The 26,170-nt window shown below is 37.7% G+C and overlaps 1 protein-coding gene across 9 annotated transcripts in view; it reads right to left on the reverse strand.

Moving 5' to 3' along the window:
• The window catches only part of WDFY3 (WD repeat and FYVE domain containing 3), a 246,985-nt gene that overhangs the window by 203,507 nt on the left and 17,308 nt on the right, over window positions 1-26,170 (reverse strand). Inside the window, exon 2 of one of the 9 annotated variants that reach the window (XM_023750382.1) lies at window positions 25,806-25,876. The exons of 7 other annotated variants lie outside the window; for them this stretch is intronic. The gene's annotated coding sequence lies outside the window, so the exon portion shown is untranslated. Of the gene's footprint in view, window positions 1-25,805; window positions 25,882-26,170 lie in introns of all 9 variants that reach the window. One more of the 9 variants, XM_023750384.1, reaches the window with a different exon arrangement.

Below are 26,170 nucleotides of genomic sequence, written 5' to 3' on the forward strand. Positions count from 1 at the left end.
ACAAACTATTTTATCAATCAGGTTTTAGCAGCTTTGTTCTCTGCATGTTAATTCTTTACATGCAAACTTTTCTACACATTAGCTTGTAATCAGTTTTTCCAAGTGGAAAACATCAGCTTGAATCATTCTGAGTCTCCAGGGACAGCATCAGCAATTAGTAGCCAGGGCTGGAGTTATTCCCTCAGGACCTCGTTTCCTGCCTTTGCCTCAGTTTTTGTGGAGAAAATACAGAATTAAGATCCATAGCCAAGTACAATGCTAAGTATTTTCACATAAATTTATTCATTCATTTCCTACCCCAAAATCATATAATATCTACATTTTAAATGAAGAATAAAGTTCAGAAAGGTTAAGGCAATTTGCCAAAAGGATCGAATTCAAGACACACAGCTCCAAGTTCAGTGCTCTTCCTATTAAATGGAAACTGCCACCACACATAGTTATTAAAGTACTAGTGACCCAGTGCATGGATTCGTGCACATTAAAGGGAAATTAATTGGAAGGTGGCGGGGGGGAGGGACTGGGCAAGACGGGCCAGACACGCCCTGGAGCCAACCTCTGGCGGTCCCTCCCCAGCTGGGGTGGCACTGTGGTTCAAAGGGCATCTGCGGAGTGAGCGGGGTCCCTCCGATAGGTGGGGTCCTATGGCCTGGCCTGTGGGGTTCAGGCTGAAACTGGCTCTCCAACATCCCCCAAGGGGAACTGGAGTGCCAGAGGGCACTCTGCAAAGTTGCTGCTGTACAGGGTGTGCAACGCAAATTCAAGTGTGCAGTAAACCAGATTCGGAGCCGACAGTGGACAACAACATAACCCACAGCCAAAGGTGGAATCGTAGGGCCCCACAAGGAATCAGGCTCCCTCCTCTCTGGTTTCGGAGTGCTTCACCTAAGAACTGCCACTGCCAAGTCACTGCAGGTCAGCAGCTTCTGCATTGAGCGTCTGCTCCCTGGTGGTCAGTGCATGTCATATCTACCAGTCGGATGGACACTTAGCATCTTAGCCTTTTATATATATATATATAGATTGTTGACAATATTTCCTACGCTCTACTTTACATCCTCATGACTATTCTGTTACTAACAATTTGTACTTAATCCCTTCACCTTTTTTGCCCAATCCCCCTACTCCCCTCCCATCTGGCAACCATCAAAATGTTCTCTGTATCTATGAGTCTGTTTCTGTTCTGCTTGTTCATTTATTTTGTTTTTTAGATTCAACTGTTGATATATATGTATTTACTCCCATTTTATCCTTCATATTTTTTCTCTCCTCCTTCTGTTCCTCCCCCTCCCTCTCCTTCTTCTTCTTAAAGAAGACCCTTTAATATTTCATATAATACTGCTTTGGTGGTGATGAACTCCTTTAGCTTTTTCTTGTCTGGGAAGCTTTTTTTTTCTGTCAGATTCTAAATGATAGCTTTGCTGGGTAGAGTAATCTTGGTTGTAGGTCCTTGCTATTTATCACTGACTATTTCCTGCCAATCCCTCTGGCCTGTAAAGTTTCTGTTGAGAAATCAGCTCACAGTCTTATATCTTTGTCTTTCACCTTTTGCATTTTAATTATGATGTGTCTTGGTGTGAGCTATGGCATCAGATGGGTATGAAATTTATCAGGATGATCATGTAATAAGTTATATAATATCTAATCACTATCTGTACACCTGAAACTAATATAACATTTTATATCAACTGTAATTAAAAATGATTAAAAATGCTGTGTGTAATTTAAAGAAAGAAACTGCCTGTCTTTAATAATTTTATTTATAAAAGCAAGTGTAAATTTATCTGCTAGCCATCCCTAACAATGACAGTACTACTTGTTCTTTGTTAAGAACAAGTATTTTTGTCTCCAAGAAGTTAAAAACACACACACACAAAACCCATGTTTACTTTGTGTAGCCAGACTGGCAACAATAAATATGATTCATGAGTAATGTCTTGGCAGGGAATTCTTAGTATCTCTAGATAGATCTGACAGAAGGGAAATGTTACATACACCTAATTACATTTTCTTTTCCTTTGAGTTTCCTGTTTTCTTTAGTTCAAGTGTCACCAAAACTCACACCATGCACTCAACCAAATAATCCCAAATATGGAATAACATTCAAAATATTAAGAAAATAATTTCCTGGCAGAATTCATCAAAGAAAGACACAAATAAAGAATAGTATTAGCAATTAAATACAACAATGTACTATGTAATTTAACATGCGATCAGCAATTTTTTTCATTAGAGAAAATGAGGTAATAACCTTAGAAAAATTTATTCCAACATTAATAGAAACTATCTTATTCTTCTATGAATAAAATATTTTATGTCATTTTTATAAAATAATCACTTTTGACTTAAAAGAGAAACTCGGGTATTTTATTTACTTCATTAAGTCTCTTCTTTTTCTCTTTAAACTCTGACTTTGTGCTTTTATTTATTTTTTCCAGTTCCAAGCATTTAAAATATTGAGACTTAACCTCAAAGAGTTAGGATATTATGACTAAGGATCTAAATTACAAATATCCTTTGACCAAAATATTCTCACAGGAAATGTTTCCCTGATTTAGCATATTCTGCTCCTTTAAAATCTCTCTTCCTTGTGAGGTTGCTAAGAGCAAATGTTTACTCCCTAATATGAATATTTTGCATGAAGATTATACATGTATTCCTCATAAAAAGTAAAGGTATGTAATAGTAACACTGAAATGTCTACAATCTTTTACCTAAAAAAGTAATAAATTATACATAGTATTGCATATTCACAGAGGCCTGTTGCACAAAGTGGGAATTAACATTATGTAAAAAAAAGAAGATAAAATCTATTAGACTGCTTTTAATGAAGAAGAAACAGAGCTAAGAGGTTGTAACTTCTGAAAAGGCAATGAGAACTGAATGACAGCATATTTAAATGTTCTCAATATGTGATGAAAATTTTCTAGTTAGAATCATAATAATGTTGCATTATAGAGACAAGCAATAGACTAGCAAGAGCAGTGGGTAGTAGTGAAAGGGTTGTGAGTCAGGCGGACATGGGTTTTAAATTCTATTCCTCCACTCACTCTTTGGGTGACCTTTGCAAAATGGACATAATACCTAGAGTCCTGGCTTTACAATGTTGTCAAAAAGGAATGTCAGAATACATGCAATGTGACTGTCACCTAAGTAATCAGTCTAGTTATTACACAATAAGTAGTTATATCCAAACCAACCTATGACTGTGAATTAGAAAAAAAATCTAATGAAAAAAGTTAAAACTGCCTTTTTCAAATTCTTATAGCCAGTGTATGATAAACATGGTGGGGACTTCAGCATGCATTTTACCACAGATGGCAAGGTTTCCACAAACTCCTATGCAAACAGCGGCTTGTTGCAAATTAGGTTCAGCCAATTAAACTTACTTGCCCAAGTTTTGAAAGGCAGAAGTGAAGCAGAGACCATAGCCTTGCTGACATTTACATTTTTTTTGTCTCCCGTGTTAGCAGAGATCTGAGTATCCAGTAATTACCCTCTTGGCTGTAGAGGAGCAGAAGGTGACACATCCATGGGTTGTAGACCAAACAGCTGCATAAGTAGCTTCCTGAAATGGCACTGAGTGTATGTATTCTAGATTAAGGGCTGGCAAACTTTTTCTTGAAGGGCCATGTGGTTTCCATTGCAGTGTGAAAGCAACCACATACAATAGGGAAATGAATGTGGGGTTGTGTTCTAATAAAACTTCATTTATGGACCAGAAATTTGAATTTCATATAATTTTTGGTGTCACAAAACTTTATTCTTTTTTAAATTTTTTTTAACCATTTAAAAATGCAAGAGCCATTCTTAATGGGAAGGACTACATAGAAGGACTACATAAATAGTTTAGGCCAGATTTTGCCTACAGGTCATAATTTACTCCCCTCCACAAAATATCCTGATCCACAGAGAAAGCAGCAACTCCCCTGATGGCCCAGCTCTATGGTACAGCACTAGGAGATGTTTGTAAAAGGTCAACCACGAGCCCCAAACCTCTTTCTTCTGCCGCTTCCTTCCCTCTGTAAGCCACAAATACCCTGTAGTAAGTACCTTCTGCCTAAACTAGCTCGAAGGAATTCTGGGGTTTTCTTGCAACTAAATCCTGACTGATTCATAGTGCTACTCCATATTCTTATCAAATATCCAGTGTTCAAATGTCAATTATTTCACAAGTGTCATTATTTTTATAGACATTTCATAGGAATCAGGATCAAAATAAGGACCAATCATTGCTATTTGCTGATAATGTCTCTTAAGCCATGTTAGTTACCTCTCAACATAGCTCTCCCAGTTTATAAAGTGCAGGAATTAATTTTATGTTGCCTACTGGAGGGCCTGTGTGTTCATTTGTTTAATAACTTATTCAGTAACTATTTTTTAAACAACTATGTGTCAGGCAGTGCTCTAGGTGGTAGGAACATAGAAGGGGAATAGAAGCCTCTATGTGTTCCTTGGAGCTTAGATTCTAGTGGGGAAGAGACAAATATCCTATATAATAAAAGGGCAATATGCAAATTGCAGAACGACGGTCACTATGACACACACTGACCACCAGGGGGCAGACACTCAATGCAGGAGCTGCCCCCTGGTGGTCAGTGCACTCACACAGGGGGAGCTCTGCTCAGCCACAAGCTGGGCTGACGGCTTGAGTGCAGCAGGCGGTGGCAGGAGCCTCTCCCGCCTCCTTGGCAGTACTAGGGATGTCCACTGTGGCGTAGGCCCTAAGCTGTCAGTCGGACATCCCCCAAGGGTTCCTGGGCTGCCAGAGGGATGTCTGACTGCCAGCTTAGGCCTGATCCCCCAGGGAGCAGGCCTAAACTGGCAGGTAGACATCCCCAAGGGATCTGGGCTGCGAGAGGGCACAGGCCAGGCTGAGGAACACCCCCAAGTGCACAAATTTTTGTGCACCAGGCCTCTAGTAAATAAACAAAGAAATCAATATACAGGTCTGGTGGTGAAGTGGCTATGAAGAAAAATGAAGTAAGCTTTGAAAATACAATGTTCCCTGGTTGCTGTTTGAGCCTTCACAGTCAAGGAATGCTCTTCTAAGGAGTTAATACCAGAACAGAAACCTGAATGAATGTGGGAACAATCCATAACAAGAATTTCTAGGGGAAGAATTTTCCAGGCTGAGGGACAAGCAAAATCAGAGACTTGAGGTAAGAACATGCTTAGCATGATTGAAGAATTGTAATAAGGCAGCATGGCTGAAGCAGAGAGAAAGAAGGAGTAAGTGTTAAGCTGTCGACTGTCTGTACTGTGATGCAGTGTTTATTTCCTGGCTTTACAACAACCAATGCCAAGGGATAGCTCTGTACACTACCTCCTCCACTGCTGCTGCTTCCCACTGATTTCTGCGTAAAAAGGTGTATATCAGTGTCTTTCCCTGTATCCTCACATTGCCTAACACTCTGTAGTCCCCATGCCACCTAATTTGGGAGAGCTCTATGATGTGTTTAAGATGTTTGCATGCTTCCTCAATTTGCTCCCAAGTTCACAGTGTGTGGCAGCTATTCTTGCAGTTAGAGGCTTGGAGTTGTGATTTTCTCCTCATTTCATTCAAGTTAAAAGATTTCTTCCTTATTCTTTACTAGAGGCCTGGTGCATGAAATTCATGCACTGGGGATGGAGGGGGGATGTGTCCCCCTCAGCCTGGCCTGCGCCCTCACACAATCCGGAACCCCTCAGGGGATGTCCGCCTAAGCCGGCATTCAGACATCCCTCTCCAGTCCGCAGTCCGGGGCTCTTGCAGTCAAGGACCACATCCTCCTTACCGCTGCCTGCCGCAGAGAATGCGGGGAGGGGCCAGGGGAGGTTGAGGTGCCTCGCCATCCCGCCTCTGCAGAGGCGCTGGGACCATACCGCCCCCTCTCCTGCTGCCTCTATGGAAGGGGTGGCGCCGAGACCAGGCCCATGCAGCCGCCTCTCCCGCCGCCTCTGTGGAAGCAGAGGCTCCAGGACTGTCATGAATGGCCTGTCAGTGCAGACTCGCTGGCCCCACCCCCCGCCCACTGGTCATTCCGGAAGGTCGTTCCGCCGTCCGGTCTAATTAGTATATTAGCTCTTTATTATATAGTATTCTTTTATGTTCAGTTAGCATTAGGGAAGAGAATGAAATACAAATGCTTTTACTCAACTATTTTTAAATGGAAAGCCTTTATCTTTTCTACTGTAGGTAAGTGTAGACACCCAGTAAAAGCACCTTCATCTATTTGATGGGTAGAATTTAAATTTCTCAATCCCTACACTTTCTATTTCAATTAATAGATTTTCCTATTTGAAAATCTGAGAAATTACAGTCCTCTGAGATCTATAAATTGACAATGCTTGTTTAAAAAATATTAGCACACTCACTGGGGGGTAGGGGAGGCCAGGGGATTGTCAAGGGCGGGGAAAAAAAAAGGACACATATGTAATACCTTTTGTAATACTTTAAGCAATAAAAAAATAAAATAAAATAAAATAAATAAAAAATATTAGCACACAATCCATTTAAAATGTACATTAAAGTATCTAAAAGGAATATAAAATTGGAAACTATAGATTTCTACCATGATACTTACATTTAAGCTAAGAATAAAAGGCAAATAAGTGTCAATATTCAAATGAATATGTAGTGAAAAGAAAATAAGTAAACCACTGAAACAATAGAATACATGTGAAACATAGCATTATTACTTTCAAAAACATAAGCTCTGGTTATGCTAATAAAGGCTTTCTTTGGTAAATGTCCGGTCTTACTATATAAATAATTTGCATGAAAAATATTCTTCTGAATCATCTTAGGGGCTTTTAAAATGTCAGCTCTCTTAAGTAGGTAAACATCTCCCTCAAAATCAGGTATATAATCTAGTAAACCCTTCATAAATGTAAAATTTAGGTTAGCTCATATAAAATTATCAGAAACACTGAATTAGTGAGTTCAAATAATTATAAAGGCACAAAAATTTTGTGTTGACTTTTATTTCCTGTTCATTTACTAACACTTTTTAAATCAAAGTACTCTGCTAGGTGTTAGTAACAGAAGGATAAATAGATCATGTTCTACCCTCTGGGGGTTCATGGTTAAGCTAAAAGATATTATAGAAACAATGTGATAAATGCTATTATAAACAGCACTAAAACAAGTAAACAAAATGCTGTAAGAACACAGAAAGAAGCATTAAACTATCAATAGAGAAGGTGACATTTGAACTATGAGTTTGTAAATGAACAGGAGTTCATTCATCTGACAATGGGCAAGATCTTAATTCTAGGAAGCGCATCATATGTATACAGAAGAGAAGGCACAAGACATGCTGCTGTGTCTTGCTAGTAGTTTGGCATAGTTGGAGAAGAGGATGAATGGGGGTTAAAGCTGGAGATGAGGCTTGCATAGAAAAGTAGCCATGGGCATATCATAAAAGCTCCTTTTCGAAACTTACCTCTTATAAAAGGCATGTATTAACAGCAGCACTTCCCACCCACAGACCATAACCTTTCAACCATCACATCAAGACCAGTGGGACTAAGATTAGTACAAAATGTTCTTCCAACTCTGTGATACTGTCATGATCTTGTGGCTTCACTGCTTTTCCAGAAGGGCCAAACTAATCGGAAACCACAACCAGAAAGATATACCTCCTTTGCTTTATTCATCATCTCCAAGAAGCTTTGCTTCTCTTTCAACCACAAATCCTTGTTTTTGCGACAATAGGAATCATAACAAAATACTGCTTATGGAAGGCTAATTCTGCATCCCACAGCCATTATGAATAAACAGTCTGGGTTTGGTACTGAAAAAGTAAGCAAACACTTCCAAATAGACTGTGTCATGGTATGATGGCCACCTATCCAGTTACACTCAATAGCTAGGATAAAACCAACTGTTTCATTTATTTAAAAATCTAGCAGCTCTCACTGTGATACTTTACTTCTAATAACCTCCCTGAAATGCCCCCTCATATCTTAAGTAAGCCAAATAAAAATGACTGAAAGAAGGGTATGTACTTCATCTGGGAAGAAAAGATCCATCCAAGTCAAAGATTTCACATGAATGTGTGAAAAAAGGAAAATAGATCCTCAATTTAAGACAAGACCAAAGGCTGTCTTATCATAAATTATGTGAGTCTGATGTGTGAACCATAAGGTCTAAGTTCATTAATATTCTATAATTCAAGTATTATTAAATTACTTACAAACAAACTGGCAATTTCTTAACAAGTTAAACCTATATTTATCATGTACCTAGCAATCCCATTCCTAGGTATTTACCATATAACAAGGGTTATGGTCATGTGCCATGTCTGGCCCACCTCCTGTTTTGTACATAAAGTCTTACTGGAACACAGCTACAACCATTCATTCATGTATTGTGTATGGCTGCTTTCATACTACAACAGCAGAGTAGCTACAACAGAGACCATATGGCTTAAAATATAGCCTATCTAGTCCTTCAGAGAAAAAGTTTGCTGATCCTAGCACTAGAGACATAACTATGATCACACAAACCTATACACAAAAGTTTATAGCAACTGTATTCATTACAGACAACAATTGAAAACAACCATAATGTCATTCATCAGGTTAATATACAAACTGTGGCACATGCATACAACTCAACAATAAAAGTGAATAAATTATTGATACATTCAATAACTTGCATGACTCTAAAAGGCATTATAAGTGAAAGAAACTAGTCTCAAAGGTTACATACTAGCTCGGTGGTCGGCAAACTGTGGCTCGCGAGCCACATCGGGCTCTTTGGCCCATTGAGCGTGGCTCTTCCACAAAATACCGACTTCTGCGCATGGGCCACAATGTTTCAATTGCACTGTACATGCGTGCCCACACATGGTATTTTGTGGAAGAGCCACACTCAAGGGGCCACAGAGCCGCATGTGGCTCACGAGCCAGTTTGCCGAACACTGTACCAGATGATTCCATTTATAGGACATTCTTGAAAAGAGAACACCAAATTGATGAAGACAGATTAGTAGTTGCCAGGGGTTGGGGATAGAGGGAGAGTGTGACTATAAAAAGATGACAGGACAAGGAAGTTATGGGGGAAGTCATGAAACTGCTTTATGTCTGTATTGTGGTAGTGGTTACACTATTCTGTATCTATACAAAGTTCATAGAGTTATATACCAAAGAAAGATAAATTTAGTGCATAATAATTTTAAAGAATAATAATGTTATGAAACAGTTTGATAGTTTTAAGAAAAACAACAAACTAACACGGAAACAGTCTCTAAAATTTCAGGGGAAAGAATGAGAATTTGCAGAGGAAGATAAGATCATAAAGTGTGGTTTGGGTCACTACTCTTGGGTTTCATTCCAGGTTTTAGCATTACTCTCTCTAAGGCATTAAATCAATAACTCACTTCAATATTTCTCTATGATTTTTGTGCACACAGTTTGACAGATGATATATCAAAGAGTAAATATAAACTCCTCAATGGAATATTTCCTCTGTCAAATATGACAAACTTACCTGAAGAAATATTGCCATTCAAGTTATCTCAGAATACCTTCATTTGGCTTTCCAGAATAGCCATAAAAAAAGGTGTGGTTTATATCACAGTTGTCAGCCCTTTTTACATTCAAGTTTTCTCAGTCTGCTCTCAAAACTTTTTTAAAATTTTTAAAATTTTTTTTGATTTCAGAGAGGAAGGAAGAGGGAGAAAGAAATTTCAATGATGAAGAGAATCATCGATCAGCTGCCTCCTGCATGCCACCCACTAGGAATTGAGCTCTGACCTCCTGGTTCATGGGTCGACACTCAACCACTGAGCCACGCCGGCCAGACCGCAAAGCTTTTTCACAAGGCTAAACTGTCTAGAAAACCTGGCATCTTGCTCCAAAAACACATCAAAAGACTCTACCATATATGTTTTAGTCTGTACATGGTCTGCAATTTTGTTTTGGGCAACCAGGCCTAAAGATCAGATTTCCCATATCAATAAATAAACTGTTACCAGAATTAATCAAAAAGATAAATCTTTTAATAAATAATTTTCCAGGAAAACAAGATATATGGTTTACTCCTTTCACAGGATCAATTGGAAAAACAACTTACAAATTAGGTGTATTTTTGTAAACCCAATAAAATAGTTTTAAAGATCAAACATAAAAAATGGTAGCAACAAGAACATTAAAAAGAATTCCTTCCATTGTGTATAGACCATGAATTGATATGAAAAGTCTGAATTAATAGAACATGTCTCAAGTTAAAATTTGAACAACAAAGACCTCCAGAGTGACCACTAATCTGTAAATCCTTAACATCAACATCAAAGATAAGAAAAAATTTAAATGGACCAAATAAAAATATTATTATGACACAAAGCACATCTAAGTCTCAAGCTTTTTGTGGTGATTTTAAATTGTCAAGAAATTCTTTCCCACTTCTACCTTCAAGAGGAAGAGCCTATCTCACTTCCTCCTGAATGGGATTCACTTCTAACAAATAGAACGTGTTATCATGTAACTTCTAAGGTCATAAAAAGTTCAAATCCTGCCTCTGCCATTTACAATAATTCCTGTTTCAGGTCTATTGTCAGGACTCGAGATTTAACATATGTACAGTCTTTTACCTGGAGCCAGAACATCAGAAGCTCAATAAATAGATTCTAACCACTTCTCCTGGATGATGTCTATTATCAACACTTAACGATGAAAAATGTTTATCATGGTGAGAAATGAAGGAAAGTCACAAACAGCTGAAATCAAACTAAACAACAAAGAGTCCAAACTTTTAGAAAAAAATTTTACTTCCTATTAGGTTGAGTCAAATGAAACTTCCATTTTGTTAGGTCAGAAAGGGCAGAGAACCAGCAATTTTATAGGGTTAAACCTAATAGTTATAAAAAGAAAATATAGGTGAGTATGGAAATATTATTAAAGAGGCATTTTATTGTATTATTAAAAACTGAAATAAATTTATATCTCACAAGTTATGATATAGGAAAAAATTAAGCCAAGATTCCTAAATAGTTTTTAATAGCCATGTTAATATGTCATTACTAACCCAGACTATTCTGAGTTCACACAAAAGTTAAATGTATTGTATATAGTTACTAATGCCCTGGTGCACGAAATTCATGCACATTAAAAGGGAATTAATTAGAGGAAATATTTTAATATTGCTATTTGCCCTTTCTCTATAATAGAAGTGTCAGAGATGAAAGAAAATTGGTAAAATGTACATGAAAATCTCCCTCCTGTCAGAGTCTGGGGGGCACTGCGGGACCCAGAGTCAAGTCCCCGCCCACCCGTGCATGCCTCGAAATCGTGCGAGACCCAGACCCAGCCAGCCCCACCCCATCAAGCCCGGCAGGGCGGGGGGTGCAGCCTCAGGTCCCCCAACCTGGCACTGGGGGGACACGGCCTCAGGTCCCCCGACCCAGCCTTAGGTCCCCTGGCCTGGCGCCAGGGGTAATGTGGCCTCAGGTCCCCCGGCCTGGCCTCAGGTCCGCCGGCCCCGGCACTGGTGCAAGGGACGCGGCCTTCAGGCCCCTTGGCCCCGGCACCAGTGCAGGGGACGCGGCCTCAGGTCCCCCAGCCCAGGCACAGGGGGTGAGGGGTGCAGCCTCAGGTCCCCCGGCCTGGCCTCAGGTCCGCCGGCCCCGGCACTGGTGCAAGTGACGCAGCCTTCAGGCCCCTTGGCCCCAGCGCCGGGGGAGGGGGGTGCGGCCTTAGGTCCCCTGGCGAGAGGGTGCGAGGGCACAACGACCATTTGCATATTAGCTCTTTATTATATAGGATAGCATTCTCTATCAGAAAGATCGCTAGGAGGCACTGAAAGTGAGGGAAGTTATGTAGAATAAAGGCCTTAAAAATAATTCATGGATTATCTTAGTTTATAGTGGAATACAAAACATGTTTTTCAATGAACTGTAAAACACCACTCTCTCTGAATCAAATACACACAAAATGGATACTATAAAAATTAGAGGAATGACTGGAAAATTAGCACCTTGAAGCAAAAATACAAATTCCCATTCATTTAATAAACATACACTGAGAGCTAGATACTAGAGAGTTGCCATGGGGTAAACAGAGGAAAGACTGATGTTTTAAATATGCCCATGGTAAGAAGGAGAAAATACTATCTATAATAATAAAAGCATAATATGCTAATTAGACTGGACGTCTTTTCGGACGAAGCCGTGGTGGCGGGGGCCGAGGTGGCCACTGTGGCGGGTGGGGGCCGAGGCAGAGGCAGCCACCATGGCAGAAGGGGCCTAGCCCCTTGCATGAATTTTGTGCATCGGGCCTCTAGTTCGTTGTAAGTTCTTTTGTCATTTTAAATGGCAAATTATTCTGACTTGCCAATTATTCTTACTTAATATCAAGCAGAAAACAAATACAAATGTAAAAAACATGACCTGATCTTAAGAAAAGTGATTCTTACTTTACATAAGCATAAATTAATATAAAATGTATTCTTAAAAATGTATTCTAGCCCAGCGGGTGAGGCTCAGTGGTTGAGCATTGACCAATGAACCAGGAGGTCACAGTTCGATTCCTGGTCAGGGCACATGGCCAGGTTGCAGGCTCCATTCCCAGTGTAGGGTGTGCAGGAGGCAGCCGATCAATGATTCTCTCTCATCAGTGATGTTTCTATCTCTTTCTCTCTCTCTCCCTTCCTCTCTGAAAAAAATGTATTCTATAGCTAGAGAACTGCAGTTGAAGGGCTACCATAATTCATCAAATCTAAGATACCATTGATTTATTAAAAAAATATCATTTTATGTTCTATCAAGAAAATAATGCTGCCAATTTTAAAAAATGACATGATGCCCTGGCAGGTGTTGCTTGGTTGGTTGAATGTTGTCCTGTATACCAAAAGGTCAGTGGTTCAATTCCAAGTTAGGGCACATGCCCACGTTTCGAGCTCAATTTTGGGTCTGGGAGTGTGTGGGAGGCAACCAATCAATGTTTCTCTCTCCCTCTTCCTTCTTCTACCTCTAAAATCAATAAAAACACACTTTTAAAAAATGACATGGTAATTTCCTATCCTACCTACTATAAGATGATCTAGTTTCAAAATCCTGTAAATGAGAAAAAATGTGTACCTAAAAATTGATGAGATACAATATATCATTCTACAGTCATATAAATCATAAATAAAAGGTAATAGAGGGTTGTGACATATATCAGACAAAATTTTCCACTTTATCACAGGTGCTAGAGAGGACAAGGGGTATCCCTGTAAGCACTTTGCCAACACCTATAAGAACCAAGAAATATTAATGGAGAACAGGACTAATGTTTTGCAGGCGATCCCATGCGTAAGGCACTAGATAAGGAGATCCACTGTAAGGCCCACTCTACAATGCATGTCAGTCTTTCCAAAGCATTTTTTAGCTGTACTGGATACATTTAGGTGACAAAAAAACTGAAATAATACATGAAGGATAAATGTTTTCCCTTTGGAATTAGACACATGAGCACATATTTCAAAGTAATGAAACACCTCTAAAATATTCTCCACAGCAGAGTATACATGAAGAGGTTTTGTTTGAGTCACTGCTTTTATTTGGAAGAGAGGGCAGGGAGGGAAAAGAAGAATTAGAAACAGACTTCATGGATTCAAATGTAACAGTTTATCTTTGTCTTCAAGGTATTACATTAGCCAATTTTATATCTGACAATGAACAACTTAATGTGCAATTGAGAATTCTCTATCAATTCCAAAGCTTTAATACATGAATAAAAACAATTTTATAATACTGTTTTAAATTCATTCTCCTACTCATCAGACTTCAAAAATATTTCAAAACAAACCTTTATGCTAGTGTTTCGTTATTTAAGAGACAATGCTCTGTAAAGGCAGCAGAGTTATGACAATCTAAGAAAAGCAGGACAAAACAGTATGACCATTTAGCAAAATATAGTTTTCAGATATTTAAGAAACTATGCTACACACACATCTATATGTTTATGTATTATATGTTTATATTGGTCAATTGATTTGTCTTGTACCATATAAGAATGGGGGGGATATGTGCATTAAAAAAGAAAAACCACCTCTGGCCCTGGCCAGCATGGCTCAGTTGGTTAAGTGTGGTCCCACGTACTGAGAGGTCATCGGTTCTATTCCCAGTCATGGCACATGCCCGGGTTGTGGGGTGTACAGGAGGCAGCTGATGGATGTTTGATGTTTTCCTCTCTCAGATGTTTCTTTCTCTCTCTCCCTCTCTCTCTAAAAGATTAGTAAAAACATATTTTAAAACACACACACACATATACACACAAAACATCTGTTTCAAGGTGTCTCTCCTGCTCACAGACATACACAAAAATAAAGTAGGAGCAAGGAAAGGGAAAGTAAAAAATAAATAAATAAGTATTTACTATGTACCAGACACCGTACTAGTCATTTCAGGTAAATTAATTTATCTAATTTTTAAAACAACTCTTCTTTTATTCCCTTTAGCAGATAAGGAAATTTAACTGCTCACAGAGATAAAATTTCAAAGTCTCACAGCTGGTAAGTGGGTCCATTCATTTAACAAGTGGCTGGGTGAAAATTTAAACTTCTTTCTCATGTACCATACTGCTGGCCAAATTAAAACAAACAAATAAACAAAAACATATGTCTTTAATATATATGACAGCATAAAGAAAACTTTCTGTGTTACAGTTTTGTCTTTTGATCTTTACAAAGTAAGCAAGAATGTTGCCCATACATGCAAATTCCATAAGCTGGAGTTCCTAGGGCATTCCCTCCTGAGAAAGAATCTCATCCATTCCACAACTTAAATACCATCTGTATATATCCTCTCAAATCTCTGAGCTCCATGATTGCATTTAACTATGTGCCATCTGACATGTCTACTGGATGACTTGCAGACATCACAAAATTCACAATGTCAAATATACTCTTGTTTTCCCTTGTCACCGACCTCCAATCTCATTTAAGGATATTACCCCTCACCCACCTCTGAAGTAAAAACCCTGGGTTTTGTCCTTATTTTCCTTCTCCCTCACACTTCATGTTAAGTCCCATTGGTTCTACCTACAAACTAGATCTCAAATCCATTCTCTTTTCTCCCTCACTCTAGTCAGTGGTTCTCAAACTTCTGGCCCTTTAAATACAGTTCCTCATGTTGTGACCCAACCATAAAATTATTTTCGTTGCTACTTCATAACTGTAATGTTGCTACTGTTATGAATCGTAATGTAAATATCTGATATGCAGGATGGTCTTAGGCGACCCCTGTGAAAGGGTCGTTCGACCACCAAAGGGGTCGCAACCCACAGGTTGAGAACTGCTGCTCTAGATCAAACGGCCATGATCATTCACAGGGGCTACTGTAACAGCCTCTTTACTACTTTCTCACTTTCTCTCTTACAATCAAAATGCCTTTTATGTGTGTTTGTTGTATGTTTAGCACAAACCATAACATGTAACTTCAAAATCTATAAATGGTTTTTAATGCACTGGACAAAATCCATACATCTTTTCATGGCCTCTTAAACTCTAGATAATATAATCCCTTTCTACCTCTCAAACTTCATTCCATTCTCCCCTGGACATCTCCAGGCATCCTTTCAACTCCTCATACACCAACTGTTCACACTGCAGGGCATTCCCTCTTCCTGTAAGCTGTTGGCAAGGAGAGCTCCTTCAGTTCTCAGCTTTAAGGTCACCTCCCAGACAAGCCTTTTTTGAAAGTGTAGAAGTGCCTCTGCCTTCCCATCCTCTTCTATCTCCTTCATTTATTCCACAGACAGCACTTACCACTATCAGTAAATATGAATATGTCTATTCTCTTCACCGATACATATACTCAGCATTTAGTAAAAATATTTGGCACATATTAAGTACTCCAATTTTTCTTGAATGAGCAAGTTATGTACACTAGGCTAAAAAGACTTTATTTTTATACAATTAATTTGAACAGTGTTTTAAATCAGACTATGATTTTCTCTTTCTTAAAAGTGTATAAATACACCTCACAGATAAATGTTTGATTTTTTAAACACTTACTGATGTGCATAAAAGCAGTAAATTCTACACAGGCAATATAGAGCTTAAAAGATGACTTATTTTATTTCAACTATATAAGTGAAAGAACGTCAATAAAATTAAAAATATCTAAATAATTAGCTCATTTAAATAATATTATATGCAACTAGATTCTTTGTATCATAAAAAACAAGTAAAATCTCTATATATAAAACCTAATATGCAAATAGACCGAACGGTGGAACAACTGAACCAGTCACTATGATGTGCGCTGACCACCAGGGGACACGTGCATATGGAACATGGCGGGCGTCGGCAGCAGGCGACAGAGTGCAGAACATGGCAGGCATCGGCCACAGCGGGATGATAGAGCAGGTGAGCGGGGGCACCAGACCAAGGCAGGGCACTGGTTGCTGTCATTGGGGCAAGCCTCTGGTGGTTACTGAAAATGCTTTGCTCCCATGTGCCGCAGTCCTGCCGGGCACTCACACCTGCTGCCAGTGCCAGGCGCAGGCACCAAATGCTCGGCACCAGCAGCGGGTGTGAGCAGCGGCTGCCAGCCCTGATCACCCCTCAGGGCTTCTCCACCTCCCCCTGCTCCTGAGGGGTGATCAGGGCAGCAGCTACTGCTTGTACCTGCTGACAGTGCCAGCCCTGCTCGCACCTGCTGCTGGTGCCAGCCCCAATCGCTCCACACCATCATCAGGTACGAGCGGAGCTGGCACTGTCAGCGTGTGGGAGCGGTGGTGGCGGAAGTGGGGCTGCTGACAGATAGGGGACCGGGGCCACAGCGGGAGGGGCCAGGCGGGGGTGTGGAGGATGGGCCAAGACCCGCCCCTGTGCCCACCGCAGCCTCGCGGCCCACAATTCCTTTTAAGGTGCACGAATTCATGCACTGGGCCCAGAGTATTGTAATAAAAGCATACTTTTAAATTTTATTTCCATTTGGACAAATCTATAATAATAAAAGCATAATATGTTAATTAGACCAGATGTCCTTCTAGATGTCCTTCCTGATGACCTTCCAGACGAAGCCAGGGCTGCAAGGGAAGCCCAGGTTCTGGGTGCCTACTGGCAGCTAGAGAGAATCCCAGGTTCAGGGTGCCAGAGGAAAGCTGGTGCCGGCAGCCAGGGGAAGGAAGGACTACTCTTGCACAAATTTCATGCATCAGGCCACTAGTGTATTTTATAAAGAGGGTCAGGTCCAAGAGTGAATCATAAATTACTGTTACATTCTCTGTTGCTTATAAAATACATCCACAAGTTCTTTGCTATGCCTCCCTTCAAGGTAGAGTCTAATTACTTTCCTCTTAATTGTGAGCTATATTTAGTGACTTGTGTCTAAGGAACAGAATATGGTGGCAGGGATTGTACGAGCAAATCTAAAACGTCATTATGCTTCCTTCTTGCTCTCCTTCTTGGATCACTTCCTCTGCAGGAAGCCAACTTCCACGTTGTGAGGACATTCAAGTAACCCTCTGGAGGGGTCCACATGAATAGGAACTGATGCTTCCTGCCGACAGCCAGCAAGAAACTGAGTCCATCAGTCAACAGCCATGCGAGGGAAGGATCCTACAGGCCCACTCAGTCCTCAGATGGCCAAGCCAACATTTTGATTATAACTTCATGAGAGATTATAAGCCAGAACCATCCAGCTAAACCACTCCTGAGTATGTGAACCACAGAAACTGAGATAAGAAGTGTTTGTTTTTTATAAACTCCTATGTTTTAGGGAAATTTATATTACATCAATAGGTAACTAATACACATTCATTTATTCAATAAGCATCAATCTCTCCCTACTATATCCCAGTACTCATAGACACAGAGGAAAAATAAGACACTAAGTATAGACAGGACAGAAAGTAAGTAGTCTGGCAAAACAGTAAAAGTGGTCTATCAGGGTAAATATAAGGCCCTACTTGAATACCTAGCACACAATATCAGATTTCAAAAGACACAGGGAGAGGAAGATGAGAGAAGAAAAATAAGAGGAGAAAACAGTGTAAAGAGTTAAGTATGTATGACAACACAGGAAGGGACTGCAGATACAAGCACCAGTTGGGTAAAAAAAAAAAGGTACTTTATGCCAAGTCGAAGCTTTATCTAAAGGCAATGGGGAGACACTGAGAATTTTAAGAAGTTGAGTACAAGAAGTCAGACTTGCATTCTATAAAGAAGAGTCTTGTTGCAGGATGGAAAAGAGCTCCAAAGGAGCTTCCTCTAACACAGACAGGAAAGAGGAAATAGCAGCCATTCAGTTTAGGCAGAATGATGGCCTGAAATACATTAGCAACAAGAAGGTAAGTAGTAGGTGACATAAACAAGGTATAAAAATAGGACTTTATGATTGTATTTGAATGTCATCAATATCTCCAAAACTCTAAGAGGAAAATTACAGCAATATGAAATATTTAGAACAAATAAAAGTATCATTTTTTAAAAAAAGAAAAAGATTTTTTATTGATTTTTAGAGAGAGAGGAAGAATGAGAGAGAAACATCAATGTGAAAGGGAAACATCAATAGGCTGCCTCTTGCATGCCCCTCACCAGGAATTGAGCCCACATCCCAGGCATGTGCCCTGACCAGGAATCAAACCAGTGACCTTTCAGTGCACAGGATGACATCCAACCAATGAACCACACTAGCCAGGGCAGAAATATCTTACTCAGTATATACTGCATTCCTTATAAATTAGAAAAAGAATTTATGACCTTACCTCTACTTAAGAATCAGGTGTCAAAATGCAACTTTCTTTTATTATTCAGGGTAGAATTAATTAATTTACAAAGAAACTTTTAAAAGCTTAAACTGTACTTAGAAGCCTTGCTTTTAATTTATAATTCAGTGTTCTTATTACAAGATTTTTCTATTTCATAATTCTAAATCCTGAATAATTAATTTAAAGACTAAGTTAAAATATTGGAGGACGTATTCCTTTATAATAAAAAAGGGTAGGGGGTAAAAACCCAATCTGAAAAGAAGTGGTGCAAATAAAATTTGTATCAACAGAGAGAAAAAATAGTATCTAATGTCCTAATTTTCTAATCTTCATTGCAGTCTGAAAGGACACAAAATTAAGTGAGCTATTTGTAACATAAATGAGCCTAATAAAAACAGTCATTCAACTCTGGCTTAATAATTAAGAGTCTGCCATGATTAGCTAGCTCCTTACTGAAAACGTTCCTCACAAATACCAATATTTTCTTTTATAAAATTCCTGAACAGTTTCATTAAGTAGATTACTTCTGGAACTAAAATGAAAGTGACATTTAAGAAACTAAAGAATCACTTATGAGATTATGTAAGGAAATGGCCTTTCCCATTCTTTTTATTCTTTCTGTGAGCATGTATAAGCAATATTTCATTTTTGTCTTCATGCTTTGCCCTCTAATTTCCAAAGAAAGTGCAATTTCAATTAAATAACCCCAAATTTGCTTGCTTTAATGTTAACTGTCCTGGTATACTAACTCCAACAGTATTCATTTAATATTTGCAGTTCTTTTTGGACTATTTCAACTAAAAATAACTTAATATTAAAACAAAATTTAAAGTTATATATTAGAAAAATTTTAAAAGGCACACATTATAAATGGAAAATAGTCAATAAAAAATAAAACAGTTCATATACTAATCAAAACAATGTTATTCTGGCATAGGATGGACATATAGACGAATGCAATAGAGAGCCAAGAAATAAACCCTCACATATATGCTCAGTTGATTTTCAAAATGGAGACCAAGATTATTAAATGGGGAAAGAACAGTTTAATAAAAATTTTAAAAATGGTGCTAGAAAAACTGGATATCCACATGCAAAAAACAAAATTGGACTCTTACCTTACATCTCATACAAAAATCAACATAAAATGGATCACATAACTAAATTTAAAAGCTAAAGCTAAAACTATACAACTCTTATAAGAAAACAAAGAGCAATTCTTTATGACCTTGGATTTGGCAATGGTTTCTTAAATATGACACCAAAACCACAGGCAACAACAATAACAAAAACACCAGACAAATTGGATTTAATAAAAATAAAAAACTTCTGTGCATCAAAGGACACTAACAGGAGTGAGAAGACAAGCCATATGAAGGAGAAAATATATGCAAATCATATCTCTGACTAGGGTTTAATATCTACAGTACATAAAGACTTCTACAACTCAACATCAAAGACAACCCCATAAAAAAATGGGCAAAGCACTTGAATAGATATTTCACCAAAGAAAGTATACATATGAAAAATGCTCAATATCATTAGTCATCAAGGAAAGATACATCAAAACCACAATGAGATACTACTTTACATCCACTTAAGATGGCTATTATTAAAAAATGAAAAATAACAAGTGTTGGCAAGGATGTAGAGACTTGGAAACCTTGGACATTGCTGGTGGGAATACAAAATGGAACAGCCACTGTGATAAACACCATGTCAGTTCCGCAGAAAGTTAAACTAAGAGTTACCATATGCTCCAGCAATTCCACTCTAGGTATATATCCAAAAAAATTGAAAATAGGGACTCTGATACTTGTATACCAAAATTCACAGCAGCAAAAGGTAGAAATAACCAGCGACCATCAATAGATTAATGGGCCATAATTAAAGCATAGTGATTAATAACAAAAACAAAACAAAAAAAAACAAAAAAATAGATTAATGGGCAAACAATATGTGGTATACACATATAATAGAATACTATTCAGCCACAAAAGGAATGAAGTTCTGATACAAGCTAGCTACAGCATGGATTGAACCTTGAAAACATTATTCTAAGTGAAATAAGTCAGACACAAAAGAAAGGACAAATACATGATCATACTTTACATGAAATATCTGGAAAATGGATATTCATAAGAGACAGAAAGTAGAATAGAGGTTACCACAGGCCAAGAATGAGGAATTATTACCCAGTGGGTACAGAGTTTTATTTGAGATGATGAAAAGTTCAGGAAAGACAGTGGTGATAATTATACAACATTCAGAATGTACACAATGCCACTGAAAACAGTTAAAATTGTAAATTTTAGATTATGTATATTTTAACCACCATTTTAAATTGATACACCACCTGAGAAGTATGTACCACTGTTAACATCAAGCATCCAATTCCACTGTTCAAACTAAAAGAGAAGCCGATAAATTAACCCAATTGAAGGGTTTTTGTTTTTTTGGCAGGAACCTGGTGTTCGAGACAAGCTAACCTCACCCATGGAAATGAAAGCCAAATTCATTGCAGGCTGGAAGTCATTAGCTGTACATTTTTACTTTGTTTGTACCTCCATATCTAGAATTTTCTCTTTCAACTAGTTTAAAATCAAACATCCAAGAGAAAAATGTGTAAATTTTTAACTATCAAAACTGTTAGAAGTTCTAGATAGTAGAGACTTTAAGTGTAGAAATTTCAATTAATAGAACTGAGAGAAAAGGTGTTAATTATACACACACACAAACAGCACAATGTGTCTCACGCTTTTGGTAAGTAGCACAAAACCAATCACTGACCATGCTGTTTTCTAATCAGGAATGCTACGTATTTTCCAAAAACCAATAAAGAAACAGTTTCATAATAATCTTAATTCTAACTTCCACAACACTAGAGCCTTGTCAGATATTTAGGGGTAAGATATTAGTAAAAAAAAAATGGTCATGTTTTTATCATGCTGGATAGCTAATAAGAAAACCATTTTTTTATGGACAAACCCTAATTTTAGAAGAAGGATGAACAACACCATAACTAAAACAAAACAGAAAGATAGAAAAATGACAAGTTAAGAAATGCACAATACAAGCAAAAGGTAACACTGAGTTCATGGAGGCGAATCCACAAGAGACCGGCACAGGAGAAACAGTGAATGCAATCCTATGCAGCAACATTTCCCTGTGATTATACCAGTCTTCGTCATCTGCTTCTTGCCAGCAGGCATTCTGTTTTGCCAAGATCACTACCACTGCTCTTCTCAGCGAAAAAAAGAAACCAAATGTGGATTTAACTTATGAAAACAACTTATAATCAGTAGATGAAGAATTCACTGACTGATATTTCCTTCCTGCCTAATAAAGTATTTTCAGAAGAATACTGAGATTCTCAGCATATGGTCACCGGCAAGCTACTGGTCAGCTTCTACTTAGGAAGGAGAGAAAGCTGTTCTAAAACCACACTGCTGTACTTTAGTTAGGTTTCAGTGTTATTAAGAATGTTGTTCCAAACAGAACATAGGCCCTTTAAAGGAAAGGAGAAATCCCAGAGCTCTTGTGATCTCCAGTCATTCTTTCAAAGTAATCATGGCCTCTTGATAAATTGAAAATTAATATACTAAATTAACAAAATTTCCTTGGAGGCTATCAGATGAAAACAATATAATTTCGGTTTAAAATAAGTGTAGAGCAAAGAAAATTGCATTAAGCAAATTAGAATTTTTCAGTGTTTTCTGTGTTGTGCTGAGATTCTGGCTAGCAAACATTTGTAAGTTGTCTTCTTAGACTCACTGACAGGATATGTTTGCTGATTCTACTCTAATTAACACTGAACCACAGAAAACAAATGACTATATATACAGTAAACAGTATTTACTTTTACCTGACATAAGAGATATAACTTTTAATGCATCAATCAACCAGACCTCTTTTGAGTATGTCACTGATCCATGGCAATAGTATTAGTCTCTTACCTATTAGCTCCATCACCTTATTTCTATAAACTTCCGATTTGGGATCTTGGTGTTTTCAGAAGCCTGAAAGAGGTCAGGTCTGGTGCCAAGATTACTAAAAAGAGGCCAGAGAGCCTCGGAGGCCAGTTGGCCAAAGCCTACAAGGCTAGTTCAAAACCTTCCTCTTTACAAAGATAATTCATAATAACTGAAAACCTATAAATCTAGGTCATTTGGCACAGGTGCATTAAAAAGAAATGATAATTACAGAAACTAGATGATAGGTATAAAAGTGTTAATTTTAAGGATGTTTACATTTTTCTGTAATAAAAAGTTAAATTAAAAATTAGCATATTCTACATATGAAATAGATGATTGTTATGGTTCAGACTTTAAATGTAAGATTGGGGGCCAGTAATAAATAGAGCACAGATAATTACTTCTATTTCTCTGATTTATATAACTACCTCATTCCTTTACTCTTAAATACAAGAAATTCATTTAAAATCATTGTTTTCTAACTATAACTCAAAATACCTGGGCAATAATAGACATCACTAATAATTTTGACAACATAAAATTTTAAAATATATATTTTTTAATAGCAAAACACACCATTTTTAACAGCAAAATCAAAAGACAAATAAGAACACTGGAAGACTATTTGCAACATACATTACAAATAAAGAACTGATATTCCTAATATACAAAGCCCTTAACTGAAGAAAAGACCAAAAATCCTAGAGAAAAGTGGAAAGACATGTATATATTCATATATATATATATATATATATATATATGTATATGTATATATTCATATATATATATGTATATATTCATATATATATGTATATATTCATATATATATATATATATATATATATATATATATATATATGTGTATACTAGAGGCCCAGTGCATGGATTTGTGCACCAGTGAGGTCCCTTGGCCTGGCCTGCACCCTCTCGCAATTTGGGATCCCTCAGGGGATGTCAGAGAGCCGGTTTCAGCCCGATCCCTGCAGGCCAGGCAGAGGGACCCCACTGGTGCACAAATCCGTGCACTGGGCCTCTAGTATGCATATAAGATCTTTGGTTAATCTCTTCCCGCCCTGCCCCCTCTCTTCTGAGATTCATCAGTCTGTTCCATGTTTCCATGCCTGTGGTTTCTGCTCCTGCATTGAGTGTCTGCCCCCTGGTGGTCAGTGAGTGTCATAGCTACCAGATGGTCGGCTGACTGGTCAGCTGGTCGGCCGGTCGCTTAGACTTTTACATATATAGATCACTAGAGAGCTGAAAAAATGTTAAACTTATAAGAAAAATACAGAGGTATACTAGTATTATCCCTTGCCCCTCAGATTGGCAAAAATTCAAAAGGTTGACAATACACTTTCTTGGTAAAACAATGGAAAAACAGGCACTCTCTTAGTACACTGCTGGTGGGAATGAAAGCACAACCCTTATGTATAGAAATTTGGTAACACCTAGAAAAACCACATATCCATTCACCCTCTGACTCAGTAATCCCACTCTAATATTTATGCTGAAGATACATCTCAACAGTATAAAGACATATGCACAAGGTTATTCGTTGCTGTACTCTGTAACTGCAAAATATTAGAAACTACCGGATAGCCAAACATAAAAGACAGGATGAATAAACTGGTGTTATTCACACAGAAGAGTGACAATAATAATCTCTATGAATCAATATGAAATTATTCCCAAGGTATATTTTTTAGTGAAAAGAGCTAAGTGCCAAAGTGCTTATACAGACAGCATACTACCCCATTGTATTAGGGAAAAAAAAAAAGAAAAGAAAAAAATTACATCCAGGATGGGGCAAAAGTAGCTTGACAGTTGTTTGTATAGAAAATAACACAATAATTTATAAATTATAATATAAGAATAAACTTCGCGTTTTGCATACTCAGAATCATAAACCTACTTTTGCCCCACCTGTATATTTGAAAATTGTTTTGAAGATTTGTGACAATTTGAAAAAACTCACAGATGAACCACACAGCCTAGAAATATCGAAAAAAATTAAAGTTAGGTATATCATGAATGCATAAAATGTATGCATTTTCTCTTCCTTATTCTTAGTAACATTTTCTTTTCTCTAGTTTACTTAGTGTAAGAATACAATATATAACATGTATAACATACAAAATGTGTTAACTGACTTTATATTATCGATAAGGCTATATTAATAGTTAACTTTTAGGGAGTCAAAAGTTATATGTGGACTTTCGACTGCATAGGGTCAGCACCCCTAATCCTCATGTTGGTCAAGAATCAACTATAGCTGAAACCGGTTTGGCTCGGTGGATAGAGCGTTGGCCTGCGGACTGAGGGGTCCCAGGTTCGATTCCGGTCAAGGGCATATACCTGGGTTGCGAGCACATCCCCAGTAGGAGATGTGCAGGAGGCAGCTGATCGATGTTTCTAACTCTCTATCTCTCTCCCTTCCTCTCTGTAAGAAATCAATAAAATATATTTTAAAAAAAAGAATCAACTATACTTTAAAAATGGTAATGTAATAAGTGACAAAGAAAGCTTTACAACAACTAACATTGTTAAAAAGATTAAAGGATGCTATACTGGTACACGTGACATCTGAATGCAAAATATGATCACAGCCTAAATTCTGTACTGGAGGGAAGAAATTTTCTATAGACATTTACTTGATCAATTGACAAAACTGAAAAACGACTGGTAGGTTAAAGTAATGTAACAATGTTAAATCTAATAAAGTTTTTAGACTGTTGTGTAAGAGATTAAGCTTATTCTTAGGTATCTAAACTAAGGTATTGATGATTATTGCATACTTCTCTAGTTATTCAGGATTTTAAATATGTTCTCTAAGTAATGTTTTGTTTCCAGTGTAGGAATTGTACACTTCTTATGTAATTAGGACTAAAGGGCTATAATATAGTATATACAAAAGTTATATAAGACATATTTATGTCGGGATTCTAGGATACCAATTGTGCACCTTTATCTTAGATTTTAGCAGTAATAGATTCAAGTAACTTTCAACCTCAAGCTGCACAAAAAAAAACATTTTATAAATATAAACATCTCTTGATATTTCGCACTAAGAATGTAAAATATAACACATGGCAAAATATACATTAAAGAGTTCATTAAATTATTTAGTTCTCAAGACAAAAAGCTTACTTTTAGTAGTTCTTTTCCAGTTTATAACAATTCTCATCCTCTTGTTCTAGAACTGGAACATTTCTATAAACCTGTTCTTTTAGGAATTAAAAATAAAATCAAAAAGGAAGACAACAAACAGAAGTAATGAAGATTAAATAAGTTTCAGAATGGCCTTCTCTATCAAGTTTTGTTTTAATTGCCGCATTCATTTAGTCTTTTTGTAACAAGAAGCATTTGTATTTTAATTTAAAAATCTTAACTCTGTGTGTGTGTGTGTGTGTGTGTGTGTGTGTGTGTGTGTGTAGGGGGGGAAGAAGATGGGGGAGTAGGGAGAGAGGGAAAGAGAGAATCAAAGGTCAGTCTACAGATGGGCTCTTTGCTTG

The sequence above is a fragment of the Myotis lucifugus genome, unplaced genomic scaffold (assembly GCF_000147115.1).
Source record: "Myotis lucifugus unplaced genomic scaffold, Myoluc2.0 scaffold_12, whole genome shotgun sequence".
In the NCBI taxonomy this organism is placed as follows: domain Eukaryota; kingdom Metazoa; phylum Chordata; class Mammalia; order Chiroptera; family Vespertilionidae; genus Myotis; species Myotis lucifugus.